A 23,725-nucleotide genomic window follows, 5' to 3' on the forward strand; every position below is an offset into this window, starting at 1 on the left:
TTCTCCCGTTTTTTTGTGCAATGTTTTGTTGTTTTTTTTAAATAAAAAAAATGCAAAGCGTTTTTGTTTTTTTTTTATGTGTGCGTTGCCGCCCACAATGTAAGCGCTATGTTTTTGGTTTCATATAGCGCAATCCAAACCAACGGTTTTTCTTCGGGCGAGTAGGTCGTCCACCTCCCGGAAATGGCGTATTTCGTGATGTTTTGGCTGTTTTCGGTTCTCCTTCTGAGTCCCAACCATACGCGTTGGTTAGGACGGTACGTTTTCGGGCGAGGGGAGAGCATCTGCGCCAGACGGCGAAAAAACGTGGAGCCGGAACCGGTGCCCTCCACCGATTGGCCGGGAGAGGACTAGCGCCATACTACGTCACCGCGCGTTTTCGTGCGCGTTCAGACGAAGTTAAAATCATCCAACTTTCTTAGGCGCGCCCAGAAGGCGCAAGGAATCTGCCCACGGCCTACGCGCGCACAAGAGCACGTCGGTTTGGATGGCGCTTAGTACACCAAATGTCCGCGAACATGAATAGTGGACGTGAATGGAATTGCCTGAGAGGCTGTGTAAGGGATAAACTCTGCGCTTGAGGTCTTGCGCGTTAAGAGATTTTGGGGATCGCGGCTGCGTAGGGGGCCAGACATGGGCCCGCGAAAACAAGGCTGAGGAACAGGAGGGCGACACGGGGCAGTGCTCGGGTGGTGAGCTTAAAAGCTGCTGGCTACGGAACGGTGAAAGAGCAAGTCGCTACCTCCAGATTGGGCGTTGGCTGAACAGGACACCCACAAGATCTACGAGCACGTTCAACGAACATATTAGGAAGCCACCGCGGTTAAAGGGGCCCTGCATTCATAATTAGGCGTCTACATTTTTTGCGGTTTCCACGTCTCTTGGGGTTTGGGCAAGCCAGCGGGCACGGAGAGAGTAACTAAATATCAATACGTCATATTTTAACCAGACAAAGCGGAAACCTCCTCCACCTTTGGGGGCGACCCACGGTGCCGAAAGCACGAGATATGTGACGTCTTTGGTCCTGGGCTTACTACTGGTCAGAGCCGCTAAAAGCTTCTTTTTAATCGAAATACAAAATATAAGTGGCGCGAACCGTTTCAATTATTTTTAAAAGTAGTCTTTGTTCACTATCTTAGATCAGAAAAGAAACAAATGCAGTTTAGAAAGTACGAAAACAAGAAATGACTCGTCGACATCCCCGCCACCAAACGGTGGAAAAGGCGGCGCATACTAGAAAAGTGTAGTGGGATCAGGCAGCAACGTGCTGCGATCGTAGAAAGGTCCCGGATATACGGGGCGGCGCTGTGGTCATATCAACTGAAGGATCCGACCGGTTCCGAGCTTTCCCAACGCCTTCAGCGAGCAGCTTTGGATTGCGGTTCGGCCTTTTGGCGGTATGGCAGCTCGAAGTGGCTCCCGTTCTGAACTGATCTTTACCCCGGGTTTACTGTCGTTTGTGGTCAATGAAGTGTCATGCCGAATTAGTGTTTAATCGCGCAGCAAATGCAATGCGAGCCGCCCTGGCTGCCCACTTTATACAGCCTAGCCAGAGCTAGCTTTAGTGGCGCCCTCTCGAGCCGTCGACACGGAGTGCGGCAGCCGTGAGCGCTCGTTGAGTTCACTACCCCTCCTCTAGCACGGCCACTCAAGCAACCAAGGACGTCATGAAGGAGGTTTTTTTTTTGCTTGTTTTTGTAATTTTGATTTTCATATAGCTTTTAAAATAACGCGAAATTCGAAAAAAAGAAAAGTTTCATTAAGTTACTACGTTCAGTGCGCACAAGTTGGGTGCAAATAAAAAAAAAGAAAGAGGTCTTTGCAGGGCCCCTTTAAGGTGCTGGAGTGAGTTTCGGTCTCATATTGGGTTGGGCTGTCCCGTACGCACGCGGATACGGCGAGATCAGCGAATAAATATACTGGTCTTGAGCTTCTAACGACTTTTGTCGTAATACCAAAGTTAAACTTTTTTTTTTTCAGTGACTCGCTCTTTTTGCAATACTAGAGTCTAGCAAACATTGATCGTCCATTTATTAATGATATTCTAAACATAAAAAGGTATCTTTTTTTTATTGGGTATTCCGTAATATCGGGAAGTAAAATTGCCTGAAGACATTACCCCCATGTTCAGCCCCAACAACCGATGCACGATTATCTTCTTCTCTTTTCCCTCCCACACAAGCCATTTTATTCCACTTTTAACGCCTCTTCCGGCCTTCCCGCAGAAACCGACACGGGTTTATGGACAGTCGTTTAATCAGCGCTCTAATCCTCCTTCAATGTTTAAGGGCAATTTTTACTCCGATCCCCCTCCTCCACACCACCACCTCTGCCGCCGAGACAAACCTAGCAAGGCGCGACTCAGAGTGGAACCTAAAAATCTCTAAAACACGGACTCGCGACTCGCTTATACACGCAAAAAACCCATCGAATTTCGGAACACGTACTCAAAAGAAACGACAAAAAGAAATTTGGGAAAGAAAGAGGGTGGCGGGTCACGGAGAAAATATTTCTGCACAAACGACGGGAGCGCGCGCGGCCCGCGTTTTTCCGAATCTACCATCTGCCGTAGCGTCCGCAGCGCGGCGCTACTATCGTCGGAACTTATTTTTCCTCTCACTACTCTTCTTCTCGGTGCGGCTTTCCCCCGAACGCCCCCGAACTGGAACTGGTTCCCTCGGCTCCCTGTGGGTCCCGCTTCCCCTCGTCGACTTCCCCCTCTCCCCTCTATTCCGTGGAGCCCGACGGGCGGCGACCGCGCACCATGTGACCAGAAAGATCGCGCCGTTCCCAGCGGAAGGAGCCTCCGGTCTCCGGCCGCAGAGGAATCTCGTCCTCTCCGCGAGCTTCTCCCGCTGCTGCTCTCGCGAGCGTGTCGTCGTGCTCTCTCCGAGTTGCGCCGCATCTTCCCGTCGCCGGCATCTCTTCTCCTCCGCTCTCCGCTGTTGTGGTGTGTCGTGCTCTCCGAAAACTTCGGCGCCGGACCCTCGATCGCTCCCCCCCTCCTCGTTATTTGTCGTGTCCTCGTCCCCCGCTCTACTTCCTACGCCCGGCGCGTTTCCCCGCTGCTCTTTGGATTATCGGGAGCCTGGTCCGTCGGTCGGCGCTGCTTTTGACTCCGTGTCTCGTCTCCTCGAACTCAACCGCTGGATGGAGCTGTGTCGGAGGAGGAGGTGCCGCCGCTCCTGAGTTATGGTGAGAGTCTCGACGGGGCTAACCACGCCCGTCAACATTATCCGCTTCACATTCGCGTACGCTGCAAAAAAAAAAAAAAAAAAAAAAAAAAAGTTTAGATTTGTGTAAAGTGTATACAGGACAAAAGATTTCACAATAAAATGGGTTCGGGTATGCCCCACGACACAATATTTGCGAATACGACTTCGAAGATTTTTCGTGCAGAATATCGAGGAACGCGGAATCGCCCCGCTTAGGTTGGTTCTTAAACGACCACTTTATACCACGCGAAACGTTTTGGTGACTCTTTTCAAAAGTCCTCCGAGCCACACTGGCGGTCATTATCGCTTGCTCACGAAGCGCGTCATTAGTTCTGAGTCTCGCCGAACGATGGCGTCAGCGCTCGTTGCCAATACGAGCTGAACCGAGTTCGCGCCGAACGATGACGCAGTACTCGTGTCCAATACATGCTCAGATTGTGTGACAAAGCAATGGCGGACGTGCGTTGGCCCGTGCTCTTGAGAGGCATATAAGAGCGAGACGAAATAAACCGACGATCGACTGTTCGCAGTAACGGTGTCGTTCTCTCGACATGGTGCCCTTCAGTAGATGCAGACGAAGCGCTCAAAGTGTGTTCGAAAACTGTAGGTCCCCGTCGCATTAAAATAACACTCGTAATCTACGGCTCTAGATATGAACTTCGACGCAATAGTGTCCGCAGGTAACACCACTAACACATCTTGTTCGTGGATGTGTTCCTAGCTTTAAATAAATTCGGGCAACTAACAATCAAAAAAAAAAAAAATGCGCGGAAAAAAAATTGTTCGGATTGTCGGATTTATCTGTCTTTTTTCTTTCCCCGTCAATCGTGTAAGTATCCGTTTTATGCAGCCTCATTTGTTATTCATAGTGGATGCCATGATGATATCCAACAGAAGCATGTTTTACGTACATCGGCTCGATTAGAAAGACTTTCGATCCGATCACGCGACCCAAAAAGTCAACGGGACTATGGCATGTAGACCCGATACCTTGGGGAAAAAATAACCCAAGCGCCACCGGCTCCGTTGCCTGTTTATACCGACGACTGTGTGCGTCGCGTGGTCTGGTATTGTTGTCTTCTCTCATCCACGCTCTAAAAATGAAATTATCTGGTCCTAAAAAATTCTTAAGGGTTATTCCGCTTCCACATATTTTGCACCATAGAAAGTTATTTTAAACACCCCCTAAAACGGTTCCTCGTGAAGCCCCATAAGGGTTCTTTATCGTCAAGTTGGTGCTCCAGAGGGCATAGTGCTTGAGGCGAAACCGTTCTTTGTGAGCTGAAAGAGTTCCTGGGGCGTCGTTCTGCGTGAAATGAAATCTCGTAAGCGACTCGAGACACAGCGCAACCAAGCCGTACATTACACCTAAGAATCCTATACTTCGTTTCAGCTTCGGTTCGAGCGCGGCTGATGTTATGAGCCGAAGGGCCGATCAAACAGAGAAAGAGGCACAACGTCATGACGTGTTCTCTGCAGTTGATAGGACCAGCCGGTATTCGCCGTCCCTCTGTGCGTGCTACTCCGCCGGCTAGTCGTATCAAGCGCAGAGAGCACGCCATGGCGCTGCGCTTTTTGCGGTGTTTGATTGGCCCTTCGGCTCTTAACATCAGCCGCGCTCGGACCGAAGCTGTAACGAAGTATAGCTCAGCCCCGTTTATTGTTATAACGCATCTGTCCTCTCTTCTTCTTTGGGTATTGCCCTCATTTTAATCTAAAAGTGCAGCGACTTAGCTTTGCCTTTACACTTTCAAGACGCGAGTTTCCAAGCAGTGACGCCGCACTGCTGAGAACGACGAGCGGGGCTTCATTCTTTTATCTGGCGTAACATTCTTTATTCTGCTGAGGTTCTGACTGTACCGCCTCGCCGAAGCGGTTAATCGACCCGTCTTTGCTGATTACCGCAGTTGTTATATTGTTGATAGTAAGCTATTTGGTCCAAGTCTCCCTCAAGGGTTCTGCGTAAAACCCCCGCAAAAAAATCTGATATTTTTTTATATACGGCCTCTATTAATGTTTTGTGTACATATTTCGGCGAACGTGTCTAGATATATTTTGATAAAAGGGTTGCGGGTGTGGCCATTGGTTAGAATTATGCGATGACCAACACGTTTAACGTTTCGCTTTCACTAAAATAAACGATATACACGCCTACATAAATTATTGGTAACGTAGATACACTCTAAAAAAAAAAAAAAGAACCCGAGCGTCTACTTTTCCTCACGACACTCGGAGAGCCAATCAACGCAACGTAGGGAGGCAATTCAGCGAATGACGATACCGTAACGTATGTTTAATCCCCCCAAGAAACGGGATCTGAGTTGCGACATTAAGCAATGCAGAACGTCACGCTTGCATCGCTTAATATCACAACTCAGACTGCGTTCTTGGTCTAAACATGTGTTTCGACATCGTAATCCGCTGAGCTTCCTCCGCACTATGCGGTGATTGGCTCTCCGAGTGTTGTGCGGGAAAGTAGACGCACAGGCTTTATTTTTTTACAGTGTAGTATTGGCGTGGTCAACCAAGGAGTAAGCTCCCTGGTGAATAAGCGGCGAGATAAAAGCATTCAAAACATAGATCCACGCCCCAGTGTATGTGCAATAAACATTTCCAAACGCTGTACGGCAAAAAAGTTACAGCACCAAGCGCGTAAATCAAACGCCTCACACAACATGAAAAAAAAAAAAAAAAAAAAAAAACTTTAATGTTTGGTCAGCAAGCGCCAAAAAAATATATCGTCAGGACTGTCATTTTTTTTTTTTTCAGCGGAACTGTTAAGGGCTAGTTTCCCCATGATTGAGTTCGTCAGCAAACAAATAATGACAGAAAGATTTGGACAGCTATCGCCTCTGTGAGCGACGGCGGCAACGAAACAATCGGCTTGCCGGTTCTCTGGTTGCCGCCGTCGCCCATGGATGGCGGCCACCTTTCCAGCCTTTCCACTCTGGCTTGCCGACTTACGGCCGGCCATTTCTTCATTTTCACCATAGTACAGCTTCGCTGGTCTTCCTTCTTCACCAGAGTGGAAAGGCTAAAGGTTTTTTTTTTTTTTTTTTTTTTTTTTTTTTTTTTTTTTTTAACGTTTGCTGAATTGGATTCAACCAATCGAGGAACAGTGAAGTCGCCGTGGTCCTGCGATTTTATCCCTGCGTAACCGTTTGAGTCGGTGATACTAAACCGACAAAAACAAACTGCGCCATGACGAAGCACTTTTGGCGCTGTTTGATTGGCTGCATCGCTTTGTAGCGTCGGCTTGGGTGGGACTTAAGGCTCTGTTATACTCAGACGTTGAGCGCCGCGAAACGTAGCGTAGCGCAGAACGCGCATGCTTTCATCGGTCGGCGAGCAGGAAGGAACTCGATATTTGCGACCAATCGGTATCTGCGTGCCCTGCGTTACGTCGCGTTTGCTGCGCTCAACACCGGAGTACAATAGAGCCTTTCTAGTGAAAGGGAGTATACGTCGAGCAAGTGATCTAAAATGCGTCTTTGGCGCCTCGAAACACAAAGAGGGGTACGCCAATCAGAGGGCGATGCGGAGCGAAAGTATGTTCCTGATTAAATGATATAGTGGGTAGGCCTCGAGACAGCTTGCTTCGAGGTCTACACAGTAATGCTTCAATCAGAGCCAATCAAAACTCGGCGTATTGACGTACGTCATCACAACCCCTTCAAAAGAAGAAGCGGAGGAACTTGCGCTGCGAAGGGGCTTCCTGCGCTCAAGCTTTGGACAAACTGTGACGCCCTCATTTTGGGTAGTGCAAGCTCACCTGATTGAGCCTCGCACGCCTTCGCTGAACTTGTTCTGTATTAAAGCGTCCCTGCTTTAGTACGAAACGCGAAATCACAAGGAAAATACAAAAAAAAATAACCTCATGGTAGCTCAGGAAACGTTAAAGGGGTCATGAAACGCTTTTCCAACTTTTTCCTGTTTAGCTTTCCTCCACAACTCATAAATCGCGCATTCCACCAAACAGTTAAAGAAGACGAAAAGGGGGAGTCCCCTCTTGCTCGCACTCTCGTTTGTGTAATCCCGGACACATCCATTCTCCCCCTAGAAGATTAGCCCGTCGCTCAAAATTCAGACAAAAGTTGCTTTCCCCACCCCGTTCATTCCGAAGCTGACAGTGCTGTTGAAGCTACGCGCTCGTTGGGCCAGCCACACTTGCCACGTGAGCCAGGCAAATGGGGCTGCGGAGAATGAAGTCAGGTGATGAAAGGGAGGCGGCTGATTGGTCCGGCAAGCGCGTAGCTTCCACCACAATGTGGGCTTAGGGGTGAAGGGAATAAGTGAGGTCCGGTTGCGTGTGACGTCAGTTTGGACCCGATAACGCGCTTTTGGGACCGCGGTTGTATCACAGTGAAAAGGCAGAGAGGTTGCGAAGGGGAGGAGGTACGAAATAGTCCGCTCTGTTTTCAAATTTTCGCACTGAAAGTCAGGCTTTTGACTTTCTACCTTTTTCTTTTGGTCCACTGAACGATGTGCTATTAGTAAAATCCCAATCTAAAATGATTTATCCCAACCCAAAAATCGTTTCATGGGCCCTTTAAGACGCTAAGAGCGTGAACCAAGACGCCGTTGCACGCGTTCCAAAGTATAAATGAAAAAAAAAAAGCGTCTTGGCCAACGTTTTTTGATTAGCTCAGTTGCGGAACTGTTCATAGAGGCCGCATGCAGGAGCAGTCCCCCTCCCCCCCCCTCCCCGCCCTCCTCACTCAGCACGACTCGCCTATCGTCGTTCGACGCACCAGACGGCTGCTTTGGTAAGTGCAGTAGATTCTATGGGGACAAGTACGTTTCGAAGCGCAGCTTCTAGATGGCGTTCCACCGTACTCTATGGAGCACACAGCTCGTAAACGAAAATCTAGATGGCGCTTCGAACGACAGCAGGTGGACTGAAGTGAGAGGGGAAGGGGGGGGGGGGGGGGGGGGAGAGAGAGAGAGAGAGAGAGGAGAAGAGAGGAGAGGAGGAGGAGGGGGTACCGTCTCTTGCCGGACTTCCACAACTAAAGTAATCTAGTAACGTTGGTCACGACACATATATTCTCATGTCACGACCCAGATATACGAGGCTCGCACGCTAGCCGTGGTTGCATGAATGTGGCACTTTCGGTTGTCTCGCCGCGTTAAACCTAGCCGTTCTCTGACGTCTCAAGTTGTTTTAAAGTTCTTCAGCACCACACAGAAGGAAAAGAGCTCAACCAACTTGCCGTAAGTAGTGCGATGCCCTATCATGCGAGCTTCTCCAAACCCCAAAAGATGGCGCCACACTTTGTTCAAAGCTTCAGCGCAGGAGGCCTATGCAGAGCCCAAGTTCTTCAGCTTCTTGCGAAGGAGTTGCGGTGGCGTCATAACGCCGAGATCGAATTGGGTCAGATTGGACGGATAGTGGGAAATCTACCCACTATCCTTCATATCCGAACCAATCAGAGCTCGGCATTCTGCCGTCACCGCAACCCCTATGCAAGAAACAGAAGAGCGCTCGCTCCGCAAAGAGAGCGCGTAAGAGAACGCGTGATGACAATGGAGCCAAGCTCGTGCCATCATTGGTTGAGGTCGAGGGCAAACATACGGTTGATTCGGGGGTCGACAAACGCATGAGGCGCTCAAGGAGCAGAAGAACTTGCACGCCGTATAGTGCGACTTACGCGCGTGCGCGTATACAACCGCCCACCGCGGCTGCCAAAATCACGGCGCCGGTGTTTTTCTTCGTGAGCCACGTGGAGGTTTCTCCCTCGCGCCGTCCGCACAAGGAATCCTCAAGGACACCCTGTGGACTCCTGCGGGAAAACTTCTGCGACACGAGAGGCAAGCCGAAGCCAGGGAGGGGGATGGGCTCAACTTGCATACTTAATTAGGCGGACCGATTACATTCCGGTCGTAAATATTTCTCGCTCGACCGGCGCGTTGGGTCGACGAACTGGCCAGTCCCCTTGTGTCTTCTCGGGTTAACCGCAGCGCAGCCCAGGCTCTTTGTTGCTGCTGTCCCGTCAGCGTAGCGTGAAGGCCGAGGCGCTCCTCAGGCCGCGTTCGCCCGGCTTTTCTGACTTTAGATGTTTCACCTCGCAAACCGAAACGTGGGTTGCGCCCGATAGGGCTGACCGGAGAGGAACAATCTGATCGCGTTCGCGCGCTCGGTTCGCCGTCTGGATGCGTTTTTGCTGGGATTTATTGAGGTTTGGTTTGTGTATGGAGCGCATTAACGGGTATGGCTCTTGGCTACGCAATAAGCTTTTTTTTTTTTTCCTTTTTTTTTAAGCGCGCGAAACAGCGTTCTTTTTTTTTTCTTGTTTTGTGCCTTAGGCGGTTACAGTTTAAGAGGCGAAGGTCGTTACGCATTGTCTTCACTCTTCTTGACTTGTGGTTTGATATTCTCTCACTGTGTTTGTGAGCGAAAGCCTTATGCCCCAGTATAAGTTTGAAAGCTGAAGTCGTGCGCACTAGTTAGCTCGTGTAGAGTGACAAAGATAGAAATGACTGATTAATTTGGAACCCCTTTCAGGCTCCTTCTGTCTTACGTAAAAATTCATGTTTGATGCGAAGCTGCTTTGTAATTGAGTTTGAGACGGGGCACCGTAATCTTTCTCTGCCGTCGTTGTGGCTTATGGCGCATTCTATAGATTCTTCCAGACTAGCCACAAAATTTAGGCGGAAATGTGCCATATCAAATTGTTGCGTTCAAATATTCGTATTAGCGCTCTATTGGATCTGCCATACTCATTCTCACCGAAAAGTTTGTATAGTAAAAGTTTTCTCGAAAAACGGTACAAATTTATCCCTTCATTAAAATACTACATTCTAAAAAAAAATATTGTGGTTTTAAAATAACTTTGGGGCATTCCTAGCCTTGTCTATTATTTACACCCTCAAGAGTTATTTTTAAGCACTTTCTAAATGGTTTCGTATTGTAAAATTTATAAAGGCTCTTTTAAGTCCCTGTTGCGATCTGAAAAAGTTATTCATCGCCGGTTGCACTTCTAACGCGTCACGGGGGCGACAGTGCTTGAGACAAAACCGGTCCCCACCAGCTGAAAGAGTTCCTGGGGTGTAGAATGACTTTTCGAGAATGTATTTTCTTTAGAGGGATACACACCATTTGTTATTTGATGGAAACGCTGACCTGTGAAGAGCAAATGCATCATCCTTTCCTTTTTCTTCCATGAACAAGTCTCGTAAAAACTACTTTCTGTACCAAGTGGGTTGCCTTTTTTGATGGGATCATCGCCAACTACAGCTGCTTTTTTCTTTACTAGGGGTACAGGAATAAAAGCAGGACCGTTAGGCTCTGTGATCTACGCAGTTTCTCAGACGCGTGGGAGGTTTCCTCAGCCGGCATTAGCAAATCAATCGCGATATTTCGCCACTTTTGAGTGGAAAAGGCTCCCACTCTCGTTGGAAATCTTCCGACACCCTTTAAATGACCGATTCGTCTAGTTGAGATCACTCAAAATGCAGCGCTATTGCGCGTCCACAGAACATGGTTGCAAGCCGATATAAATCTGTTGAAAGTGACATCTTTCTGATTGTAGCAAAATCATAGTATAATAAACCAGTCAAAAAAAGGGAACTTCGTTTTCCGGAGTCGTCTGCCAGTGTCGTTACGATGGCAACTGCTTCGAAACCGTGTTACATTTTTAGATATTCCGAATGTAGATTAAGACACACGGCTGCCGGTTCCTGCAATTTAAGTAGTGACTTCTCATGACTCCCCAGAGGCACAACGAGCTCAAATTCGAACGTTGGGCAACGCTATAAGTTCCTGTCCCTTTTTCCCGTACCAACTGCGACATTTCTTGCCGTTGAGACCCGCGAAGTGTGTTACGCTGCCCCTAATAGTCGGGACTCGAACCCGGAACGGTTTTCCTCTTGACCCTTCGAACACGGCGAATGGTACACACTCGCGGTACCGACCGGCAGCCTCCCCCTCCCCGCAAATTGCCCTGAAAAGCGAGCGATCGACCTCAATGGACAGCGCGATTTTGAGAGCGGCGAAGCGGATGGAGGGGATTGGGAAGCGAAACTGCGGGGACCAAAGGGAGTCGGAGAGCACGCCCTTAAAGCGATTTCTAATTAAAATCGATTCCGAGGACCCCTCTGCATGAGAGGAAGGGGCAATGCGTCGGCTCGTCCGGCCACCCCGGCGGCTCGTATGATGGACCGGCGTGCGGGCTGCCTGAACGTGTCGGACGTGGTTGCACGTACGCCGTTCCCTGAAAACGCACAAAAACGAGCTGGCTGATTTACGGGCTGCGTGGTGGGGTGTCGCGTCTTTTGGCGCGGCGAGAGCGTCTGTTTCTCGCGGCCGGCCGTCAGTCCGACTGCTCGCGTCGGGTCGGCCAGATAGTGACGGCCGGTTGCCGCGATTAGCGCGCCGCTGTTGCGAGCTTTCGCTCCTTAATTTAATGAGCTTATTTATAACTCGGCTAAGTGAATGTCTCCTTTCTTTTTTTTCTTTTTTACGAGTGCACGCGTTGGGGGGAATGTGACGCTCTTACTTTGCGAAGGGCGCTCCGTGCCCTCTCTGGGTTGTTCTTCAGTTCTGCCGCTATCTGTGTTCAGCGTAGACGTAAGGCCCTTCCTCTTGATAACCTTTCTAGTCCTTATTATAGCTTTTTCTTTTTCTTTAACTATTTTGATCGTTGTAAATTTATCGTGACGGCATCCTCTTGCTTTAATTGAACATTGAATTAACGATCGTTTCCCAGTTTAATAGCGTTGAATGACTTGTTTTTTCCTTCAATGTTTGCTTAGTGGGATGCGGTAGAGGAAGGCTAGAATCACTGCTGCGTTCAACTCGTGATTTAGTTTCAGCTCCTGTCCAGCTTAGATTCTACGACGCTTGCTAGTTCCTGTTCTGGTAGACCATTTATTCTTAATTTTTTAGCCTTCGGAATGGAGCGTGTCTTCTTCAATTTTATCGGGCGCTCGTGATGTTTTTACTGCCGTACAACAAGAAGATGCCAAAATAAGAAACCTTACAGGTATTTATGACGTCTGTTTGGGTTCGTGTAATGGGATCGAGCAACCTCAACATGGCGTTTTGTAAAAGTCTTCCGAATGCTCAATTAATCGGAGTACACCTATGGAAACACACGTTTCTAGATGATGTGCAATGGGAACTGTTTGCCTTTGCCCTTGCTGAATCGTTCATATGTTGCAAGTATCTGCATAGCCTCCAACCATCGGTTAGAGAAGTGAGGCACAATGCTTTGAAGTATTATTTAAGTTGTCCGTAAGTTTTACGTTTCTTCTTGACTTGTCAATCTCAACCACATCTTGGCTTTTGAAACGCCTTGTACGCCGTTAAATCTAGGCAAATCGGGAGTCATTTCCACTCAACCTGGTGGGCTTCGCAGTTACTACGCTTGCCTACCTATGTCGCCAGTCATAAGCATAATCAGATGACTGTCAAACTGCAGATATGGAAGACGCCTCGTGCATCACACTCAGGGAGCCAATCCTTACGCAATATAGAAAAATATATGTATGGATAATAGGATTCAAATAATAATCTGTTTCAGAAATGTCACCTGTGTCGAAAATCTTACTATCTAAAATGCAATTTCTTGTTTTATTAGTTTATAATAATTCATTGTCAGCGGATTGTCTGGGTCTCCGGATTACTTCAAGGTCCCCTTGTAAACTGCACTAACTTGTTTTTCTCGCTACAAACTAATCACATGTCCTCGAGAAGCAGTCTTGACCGTTGTTCCAAAAGATACACCTGACTGGTGCTCAAGAGTAAACTTGATTCACATGCGATTAATTTATTTTCAATTTCTTCTCGCTGAAACTTCTCTCCTTTCTACAGAACGCGTTCGCAGGTCGGACTGGCCTCTTTGCCTTTTATCACACCTTCTCTTACCTTCTCTTGTGCGTATCGCTGGACACTATAAGGCAAGGCTGTAAGTGGCTTAGATGTGAAACAATATAGCGCCAGAAATCCTAAATTGATAGCGGAGCGAGCAATAATTATGCCTTTATTAAAACCCTTAAAAGGAAGCTGAAACCCTTCTTTCAAAAATATGATACATGCTGATACCAGCGTAGTTTTACCCGTGAATCTAAATGTCACTTTCAGTTTTTCCCGAAAATGTCACTAAACGCGAGAAAACACGAAAAACCTCCGACCAGTCGTGACTTCATAAGAGGCTCTTTCGGCCGATAAGCCCGTGTCGCTCGAGGGTCGCGCGTGCAGTTGCATGCTGGCCACGTATAGACCCCTTTTCGCTTACTCTCGTCCAACAGCCAGCTGGTAGGCATATTCGGATATGGGCGACGGAAATATAATAAACATAAAATATAGAGGGTAGACAAAACGAGAATGGGTCACGGTTAGACTTATATCCTAAATGTCTTCCATTGGCGTGGTGACGGCAAAACAATGTTTTCGCCCATGCTGAAAGTGACGATATTTCAAGATGGCGACATCCTCGTGAAATAGACCTACTTTCCCCCGCTCTGCCACCAGTCGCGACGTCTTTTTCTGCTCTTTTTTTTTAAAGATAGCAAGATTGCGCTTGCGTAACTTTGTTATACCGATACCACCTAGAAGACAAGGCCTTCGCATGACGTTTCGTTAGTAGATCCCCGACCCGCCCCAAGCGGCAAACAGCCCGAAGCTTGACGAGAGTAGGGGCCGCGTCGCAACTACGTCGCATTCACTTGCGGCCGCAGCTGTGTGCCTGACTGCTGAGCGCGAGCTGATAGCGAGCTTCCAGTGCATTTGCGACGTGCACGCGAACGCTCCCTCGGCCAGGAGCGCGAGCTAGCGCGCGCTCCTGGCTTTGAGACGCGCATTTCTAGCGCGCGCGCTCGTTCTGCGGTAGAACGCTTCGAAGCAGCTACCCGAGGTATAAACAGCGCCCTCGAAAATGGCGTCCAGTGTCAGCGTCCAGCGTCCAACGAAGGGCTTTTCAGCCCTTCGCGCAGCAGTAAGGCAATTTCGCTCATGCATTTGACGCTCCACGTGAACGTCTAACTTCATCGTATGCTATTTGCAAGAGACACTCGGCGTGAGCATCTGTTTCATTATCTGTTACACAAACCACTGAAGCAGGCGATGGAGCAGACGATGTAGCAGACGATGTTGCTCATCCGGGCTAGCTAGAAGGCGCTGAGGGGATCTACTAGTGATGACGTTTAGAGGAGGAAACGCGCAGGCCTTGTGTTCTAGGTGGTATTGGTTATGCTCCGTCTCACCTCAGCTTGGACTATCGTTAGCCGCGCATTATAAAAGCGCGAGCTAGATTCTTTGAATGAAACCTTGGTAGCTGCACGAGCGCTCGTGAAGTGAGTGCTCCAGTCAAGGCAGTCAAGGCTAGCTGCTCGCACTTGGACAGCCTTCGCAGTTAGTCCATGCTAAGGTGAGGCAAAGTATAGGCAAGTTAACATAAAAAACTAGCGTGTTGGTAAATACTTAAACAACCGGAAAGAATAAACACAAATTCGGGACGCATACAGACGATATGCGTCTGTATGCGTCCCGAATTTGTGTTTATTCTTTCCGGTTGTATAGGCAAGAAGACGCGCATGAGCAGAGATTCCGAAAACTCCATGTGTGACGTCACGCTCCGCGAAGGCGGGCCTTCAGCAGTCCTTGGAAAATGGTTTTCTGCAGCTTTCATGCACCATATTATATTTAAAACAAAAAAAAAGGAATTTTGATATTCGAGATTCTGGAGGTAAAAAATGAAGACGATTTAAGTGTGTTTTCTCAAATACAAAACTTTTTAATGAAACGTAAGGGTAATCGACAATAGATAATTATTCTATCTTGGACTTACAAACAAACAAATATGAAGCTGTTGTTCTGCTGAAAACAGACACCGCCGTTCAACGATATTCGTTTTTTTTTTTTTTCCTTTTCTTTCCATGTCCGGTCGTTGGCATCTCAAACCAGGTTTCCAACAACGACGACCCTTCTTGCTCCTGCGAAGTAGACGCTTATCGCTTCTCGTTCGAGCATTAACACACGCTCGTAGCTCTGTAAACAAAGCCGAAGCCGTCCCTCCTCAGGGCGCCGCCGATCGGGAAAACGAAAAGAACCCTGTGCAACGAGCACGGCTTCCTTTGACGTGGTCTATTGAAGTGCATGGTCTGTGCAATGGACCTGTCGCGCGGAGTACAATGTCAAAAATAGATTTCCACTTTAGAAAGGAAGAAAAATAAGAAACACGTGCAAACAAAATTGCCAAAGCTTTTTGCTTCGTTCCCGATGAAGAAGGAAAAAAGAAATGGGGTAAATCAACGAAGAGTCAAGAAACAACGTTAAGTCCAAACCGCTTTACTTTTTGTCGGATCCGGTGTTCGATCATAAAAGTCCGGAAACTGACTACGAAAAGGCCTACTAGTAAAAAATAATTGAGGCGAGCGTTTCAATTTGGGGAGGGGAGGTGAGTAAACGACAAGCTTTGCTGGTTTTGTTGTACATTTTGTGATAAAGTAGAGAGGGGAAAACCGGGATACGCTAATGCTGGTCTTCCAGATGTGGGGGCGGCTTTCGCACCCTATCAGGCTGGAGGAGACGGAGAAGGTAAAATGGACGAAATAACGTTCAGAAGTATGTTAAAAAAACAATAATAACGTTGTGGGTCTACACACAAACCAGGCAATGAGAAGGGGGGGGGGGGGGGGGGGGTGGGGGGGGGGGGGGGTGCGAGAAAGGGCAGTGGCAGAGTCTGCGCTCCCGCTGCATTGTTCCTTGCTCGTTCTTTTATACCGGACGAGGTTCGGGAAAGGTACTTTGGCAATGGAAAGTGTCGGTTCCGCACAAGTGCCGATCAGTCGCATCAGAGGCGACGCGTCAAATCGACGCATTAAAGCCTGTTTACACATACAGCGGAGCTATATAAGCACAGCGTTGACCTCGCGCCAAGCGCATGCTGACGGGACCGTTCCCCAGCTTTTTATCGCGCCGTCAAAACTGTTGCTCATGATAAAGAAGTAGCTGGCGGCACGCGAACAGCGCTGTATCAGCGCTTCCTCGCATGTGAGAACCGGCCTTTACTCGTAAATGCGCTGCGTGAAGTAACGTGTTGTGAGTTATTCGTTTCTCGTAGCTTGTTACTTTTTGAGAACAGGAAAAAGTGGCATACCTTTTGTCACGTCTTTAACGAGTGATGCATAGCAAGTGCACAACAATAACCTTGTACTCACCCAAACTCGTGTTGTATTTAAGAGGACAAACGAGAAAAGGCATGCAACAAAGTCGGAAGTGTATGGTGACATTATTTGCTGAATCACATCAGCTTCATAAAGACAATTGCATTATGAAAAGCTCGAGCAGATAATTTCCAAGAATTTTCTTTTAGACATGATTACAAATTATTTTTCAATTATCGATCTGTTTGCGCAACGGGATGCATAGCATTATCCGATAGACCGATCTCACTAAGCGTTCGGCGCATGCGTGACGCCACCATTACTTTAGTACACCGGAAGCAGACGGCCGTGCACGCGAGGGCTCGTGCCATCTCGAGAGATTCGTCGGGCGGCGGTGTTGTCGCACGTGCATAAAGACAAAAAAACTCTCGGGGTGCATTGTGGCAGCAGTGGCGTAGTCAAACTGGCTGGTGAGATCGGCCTATTGGTTTATGATGTATCGACTGTAGTTCATTCGCCTTAAAAGACATGAACTAGGACGGGTACATTTCTGCACTGCGAGATGGTTCGTATTTGCTCACCGGTGCCGTAGTATCTTCGTGGGCAGCATGAATTTGCCTTGGGGGCAGCATTTTCTCATCACAGCGTGCCTCCCAGCCGAGGGCGACAGAACAGTGTTCTAGGTTGTTTTCAATTGTCGTAGGTTTCTCCGCTTCGGGAGATCGGCGGCTCGAGGGCGGCTCATACGCACGAGGTCTTGCGCGCGCCTCTCCGCTCCGAACCATCGGTCCGGCGAGCCACCCCGACGGAGGGCTTCAAATATAGCCGCAGCAACCGCGGTGGCCCCCCTTGTCTCGAAAGCGAGCCAAGGGCGACGAACTCGACGAGCCAGCCGCGTGTCTTTTCGTGGTTCGGGATGACCCCTGGATGCCGAAGCTTTGGTTATTGCCTGATCTCCCAAAACAGCCGATATTCGGCGGCCCGTGGTCTTCGCCGGAAATTAGTTTCGGAGGCAAAAACAGGTCTTGTTGGTTGTAAATGTAACCAAAAACCGTGCTTTAAAAATACACAAAAAAAAAGACAACTCCGACACACAAAGATGTACAAAATATAAAACTAGGCGATACCAATGAGGTGACGAAAACGTCACATATAGAACCAAGGACAACGACACGGAAAATTACAAGCAGAACATATATTTGTGCCTCTGATTTCTGATACTACTATCTCAATATAGCAGTGTTATATATTGAGACTTTACCGGATAAGTATATTGAGTCTAACACAGAAATCTATGTTTCCACCACGGCAGTATGTAGGACTTCGACAGTAAGATCATGATTTTTATCTTTTCATAAAGACAAAAAAAACATATTTTAACGCTAGGTTTCCTTCTACCTAGCTGTGAAGGCTCGCCTGTTCTTCTGGGAAAACTTCGATAGGTGAAATAGCGAACGATTTTGGAGTCGGTTACTCCCCAAGCAGGTCGCAAGTCTATTCTTCGAAGCTAGCAACTCTACAAGTACGCTTGCCGGTAGGTGCGGTTTTTTCATGCGACGAGTGTTTATTTCGCAGTTAAAGAACAACAACTTTCGACCAACTTGTTCGCAAACAAGGGCTTAAGTCCATTGAGAAGTTTCTCACGCATATTCGCAAACAGGTTTTGCTCGTGGCTGGTTTGCGAGAATAAAGCGTCTTTAGGCTGGCCCACAAGATGCACTGTCAGATAATGGATTGCTTGGCTAGTTGGTGATCGAGCGGCATAATTAGAACGGCGCGAATAGACACTAACACGCCAATGATAAACCACAAATTACAAGTAATTTCTAGCCGTGCAAGCAAAGGTGTGTTTGATGTTGGCATAGTAAAGTGGTAATTTTACCTCCGACGTTTTGTGCGGTGTTTTTTCTTTGTGATGTTGGCGTAGTAGAAGTGCCTCTCATAAGAAGCAATGTTCATTATTTTCAGACATGTGCCACTTCGGAAGGCATATTCCACGTCGGACATGTTCCACGAAACCTATTACATAGTACAAGCTACCTGCGTTTCATCGACGCCGCGGCTGAACTCAAAGTGTTCCATTGGCAGTGCGGGTCCCCGTTACGGAGCCCGCGCATCAATTATTCATACCCGGGATCACAAGAAGTTAAAGTGTGTGCAGCTGGTGCAGCTTTAGCCTGCATTAATAATGGCGCCCGAAAGAAACATCTCCGTTGCCTTTCGCTCACTCGCTTTCATTTCTCGCCCGAAAGAATAAAAAAAACTCCCTTTTCAAAGAGGGTCACGGGTCGAACGGAAAAGCGTAGCTCGGGAAATGAAGAAGGGTTTTAAAAAAAGTGAGAGAAATCGGCCCGACATTTTCTTCTCTGCAACGAGTTTCTCACGTTTCTCCGGCGCTAATTCGATTGACAAATGACTGGCATTACTTATCTTCCTTGTGCTACATTTGCAGTCTCGAATCCAGCTTAATCTTGCAATGACAAATTGCGATGTGTTCATCAAATTTCCTACGTGTTTGTCCGAACGCTTCAGCGTAGCTATAGCTTCAAAAAAAAAATGAAAAAAAAGAAAAAAAACTTACACGTCAATTATATTCCTGTCTTTGCAAGTGGCTGACTCCAAGTTAATTGGTAGGTTCTGTAATGATGCTGAAATGTAGCCTTTAATTTTTATCGAAAGGTTGGTCGATTTGTTGTCGGCGCAAATTTTTTGGCGCGTCTTTTGCAGCCTCGTGATCTTTCGCAGGGGTAGTCTAAACACAATGGCGCCTCCTTATCGAGGCGAACGGATGAGCAGATGATGCGTCACTTTCCTCGTTCGCGGCCGCAACCCCATAAAGCATCCGATGAGACTCATAGGGACGATGCAAAATATCTTTCCAAACTTATCTCTCTTGCCTTCCTAGCTATCTGCTGACTCTTTTGTTATTCTGCACTCATGTACAGAATCTGAGTCCCTTTTCCCTTTCTCTCTCTTTCTCTCCTTTTCCTCTTTTACCTTTACTTTTTTTTTTTTTACAACTCGTGTTTGATGCACGAAATCGATCCGGAAATTTCCGGGCCATGCAATGACCCCGTTCCGGGTAATCAGCCTCCCTCTCTCCCCCCCCCCCCCCCCCCCCCTCTTCTACGTTCCACCCCTCGTTTGGGTCTCCCGATTTGCAACCTCTACGCAGCTCGGCCAATGGAACGGACACTTCTTTGCCAGACAAGGGACAAGGAAGGACCTCGAGTCATCGCCGTCGCGAAAGCGGCCCCGAGTTTGTCGTTCCCCGTGTTCTCTAAAGCCGCCTCTAATGATAACACTTCCAAGATGACTCGTTCTTCTAAATTCACGATCGTTTAGCGACCCCGACTATCTTGGGTTTCTTGGGTGCGTCCTGTAACCCCCATCTTTATTTGAAACTTCGGAGGAGGCGACGCCCGCCCCCCGTCGGTAAAAACGCGAAGGAGACAGGCGGGAAACAATGACTTTCGCTATCCGTTTTGCGCGCGTCATATCTCGGGGCCCATGGTGGGGCTCATTGGCTCATACTTGGTTTCGCCTAAAGTCCGACCGAACCCGCCGCTGCGATCCGATGGAGTCAATTCAACGGCTAAACCAATGACGCATAGAAAAAAGCGCAGGATCGCACCGCGTTCTTTATGCGGGATTCATTAAGTCGCCGATAGCAAATGCACAAGGGTTATGAACCCCGAAAATGCACTTTTGACGTTGTTTCATTTGGATCCATAGCATTTGCAGCGTAAGCTGCCATCGTACTTTAAGCGAAACGGAGTATATCAAAGCCTGCATTGGAAACTGGTGTATGCCTGGCGGCTTAAACGTAAAACACAAAGAGAAATGTATTTGGTTTCTTTTTAGTTAGGATGATTCGATGAGCGCACGCTGAATCACTGCGATATCTCGGGATATTTATTTTTTGTTGCCGTTTTTCCTATTTTGTTTTTGCGCAGAACCGACTGCGGTGGAAAACGCGGCGCGACCTGGTAGCCGAACGCCTCCCTCCGACATGCGTTGAGCCGCGCGACCCTTTCCACGTTTCCGCGACAAATAGCGGAGTCAAAGAAATAAAGAGAACGAGGCGCTGTTTCCACGTGCGATCGTGTTTGTGTGTGGGCGCATAAGGGCAGGTCGATGTGATAAATGATGGCTCGCCTTCCCCTTCGCGGTAATACTTTCCCTTTCGGAAGGAGGAGAAAGAATGACCGCGTATTTTTAATCTACTGTGCGCGTTTTTTCCGGCGGTTCCTCTCGCGTTTACCGCTGTTGTCGTTTATGTTTTTGGTGGCTTCTTGATTAAGACTTTTGTGATCTCGGGAACTGTGAAACGATGAAGCGTAAGCGTATTCGGCACCTTCCAACGCCGTTCTATCAAAAAGAGAAAAAAAAAAAAAAAAAACTTGCTTTATAGGATAGCGTGGGTACTGTGGTTGGACATTGCCAGTCCGGCAGACGGTGTTTGCCTGACGTCTATACACACTGGGCAGTGCTGAGATAAGCGACTCGTGGCAGTGATATAGTCGATAGAAGATGGACAAATACAGTAATTTCGGGTACTTAATGAACCTGTAACTGATTAAGTTAGGAACGTCCTTTATTACTCCTGATTTTCCCACTGTGGGTCCGTGCGTGCGGCTGCTAAAGGTTTGCTCCCCCCCCCCCCCCCCCCCCCCCCAGACCCACTGAACGGGCTTGAACAAAATAGAGCACACATTCAAGATACACGAATCCTACCATTTGCAATGCGGTTGCATTTTGACCTGGACAACTGGTAGTGGTCGAATTTCCCCATATCTACTCCAGGTGTGTTACCGTAGTCTACGCGACAATTGTTTACTTCTATTACATGTAACGACGAAGGATACACGACTAAATCTCGCGTACAATGTATATCGCGCTGTAAATACCAGGCCAAAAGGCACAATCCTCAGCCCTCTATTTCTGGCGACTCTGCTTATACGATAGCAGCTAAACAGATGTATGTGAGCGTCTATAATGCACGACTGAGATACGTTTAAAGCAATTTGTGTGATGCCTCCTCAATTCTTTTTACCCCTTTCAACTTGCGTCTTTTTTTTTAATACATCTTTGGGGAAGGAGTATTCGCTGACCAACTACAAAACGTCAGCTAGGGATTCACTACTCGGGTGTTGGTGCGGTATGGCATCCTTAAAGCACAACTGCACAAATACCTGTTTTCCTTAACTGGTTAAGGAAAACAGTTAGGGAAAACAAAAATGTTTTCCTTAACTGGTGCAAGTGGAAGTTCCACTCAGGCGCGTCTAGAGCACTATTCGTGTTTCCTTCTGCCGAAATACCATAGTGAAAAAGAAAAATTAAAACACGCAAGACGATATTTTTGCTTGTATAGCCGGGAAGAAACCGGGGTCAACGTCCTTTCAGCTCGATAAATGTCTGCTCTGTTGATTAAACTCTGGCTTCATTTCTTTTATTCATGAAAAAGATAAACTGTGTTTGTTTTTGTTTTTCTTGAATGTATATTCCTGATGCATGCTTTACATTAAAGTTTATCTGTATGCTGCAAATTCAGAGGGTACGTAACTCATTAACTTGCTTTCACTGCCCAAACCCGCTATCACACGTTTAATCTGACGCGAACATCATCTCAGATTTACAAGCGAGAATTTCTGAGCCCTGCCTTGTGTCTTCAGTTAACCAAATCTGCCTCAAATGCAATGATTAAAAAAATGTATTTGATATATTTTGCTATATCAGCACTGAATCGTGAACTTCTGAGTCGCTGTTCGCCGTCTAAAGCTCCATTATTCTTCCTACTAAAAAATTCTCTCTCTGTTCTTTTCCCCTCGCATGACGTTTCAGGGATTGCTTTTAGCCTCAAAAGCGATAACGCAGATTAGTACGCGCGTAGCAATCCACAGGAGGAGCGGAACTCCGGTCTTCGTAATCGCCGGTCTCTCTAGTCCCGGCAAAACTGAACCGAGTAAAACCAGTCGCCTCATTTTTTTTTTTTTTTTTATTACTGGGCCTAAACATTCAAACGCATCGTTCGTCCGTGTAGACTGGTTCTTCGCCCGAGTCGGCCTTATATTTTTGCCGCGGCTAATGGAACCCGCGTCTTTCGGAGAAAAGAGATGTAAACCACTTACCCTCCGCAGTTATCTTTGAAAGTCATCGTGTCCCAGAATGGCTCGACGAGAACGATCCTGCACATTCGTGCAGTAGTGCAAGAGAACATCGAAAGGCTTTAAACATCGGTGTCTCCGCCGTATTGATTGCTATAAATTAAATATTACGGGAGACGATTAAGAGTGGCATGTGTTTGCCCTCCCGTCCTAACGACTTCATCTAAAAAAAAGATGCCCACATGAAGTTTTCCCTGATTGTACTTCGCCGCTAAAAGCGGCGGCCATGTCTATTTTTGGACTTGCATCATCTGGGGTGGTGCAGTGCTTGGAATAAATGAACGTAGATGCCTGGTTTTATTTGATTGTTTTCGTTCATTTAGTTGGCGCTTGTCCCGTCGTCGTCTATGCAGCCCTGATAATGCGTCCACTGTCTGGGAACAGCCACGATTGGTATCAACATTTTCAGCCTCTGTGGGCACTAAAGGAAGTCCCGTCGTTTCTGGGAAGCACTCGAAGGTTGTTTCCACCTTTTTCATTTGTTTTTAAAAGGTTTTCTTCACGGTTGAGATAAGAAATTCCCCTCCTGGATCATGCCTGAACTGTCCAGACAAAAGGCGCGCGTTATCGTTTGGTCAAATCGGGTTCCTTATTAATGCTTTTTATCATGGCTGGTTCCTCTGTTCAACAGGGATTAAACCACTTTTTATTTGTCATTCTAAAATTTTCCACGAAAGAACAAAGAAAAAGAAGTGTTGCTCACTAAAGATATCCCAGCCCCGATGTCTGTTTTTTTTGTTTAGATTTGTTTTGTTTGTGGATATATTTTGCTCAATCTTACAATTATTTTTTTCACTGTTTTTTTTTCAGTCAGTCCATATAGAAAAATATTCAAAGCCCTTCTACTTCGTTTACAAGGAAGTCCAGCAAAGCTGGTGGTCTGAAAAGCGCGTGGCATTTCACAATGTCACAGGGAGGGGGAGGAAAGCTTTTTTTTATAACGCGGCCAAGCAACACCACCTAGACAGAAGGCCTCCGCATGGTTTCCTCCTCTTCTAAGAAACGTCATCACAGTCGGATCGCGCTCGGTCGGCTATTGGACCCGAGCCCGACCTTCGACGCGCTGATTGGCCACGAGCCGCAGCCGAACACTGACGCAGCACTCGTGCCCAATCTCTCGCCTCGATCGATCTGACTATGATGACGCTTGTGGAGGCCTTCTGTCTAGGTGGTGTTGGCCAAGCACGCCACAGTCTTTAGTGCGCCGCAGAGGTGGCCGCCGAAGAGCGCGCGGAA

At 47.6% G+C, this 23,725-nt stretch overlaps 1 protein-coding gene across 1 annotated transcript in view; it reads left to right on the forward strand.

Annotated features, from left to right (window-relative positions):
- Positions 1-2,772: 2,772 nt before the first annotated feature.
- The window catches only part of LOC8043463 (irregular chiasm C-roughest protein), a 225,740-nt gene continuing 204,787 nt past the window's right edge, over positions 2,773-23,725 (forward strand). Inside the window, exon 1 of the mRNA XM_042290763.1 lies at positions 2,773-3,195. The gene's annotated coding sequence lies outside the window, so the exon portion shown is untranslated. The remainder of the gene's footprint in view (positions 3,196-23,725) is intronic.

This window comes from Ixodes scapularis, unplaced genomic scaffold (genome assembly GCF_016920785.2).
Source record: "Ixodes scapularis isolate PalLabHiFi unplaced genomic scaffold, ASM1692078v2 PGA_scaffold0__279_contigs__length_252992795, whole genome shotgun sequence".
Taxonomy (NCBI): domain Eukaryota; kingdom Metazoa; phylum Arthropoda; class Arachnida; order Ixodida; family Ixodidae; genus Ixodes; species Ixodes scapularis.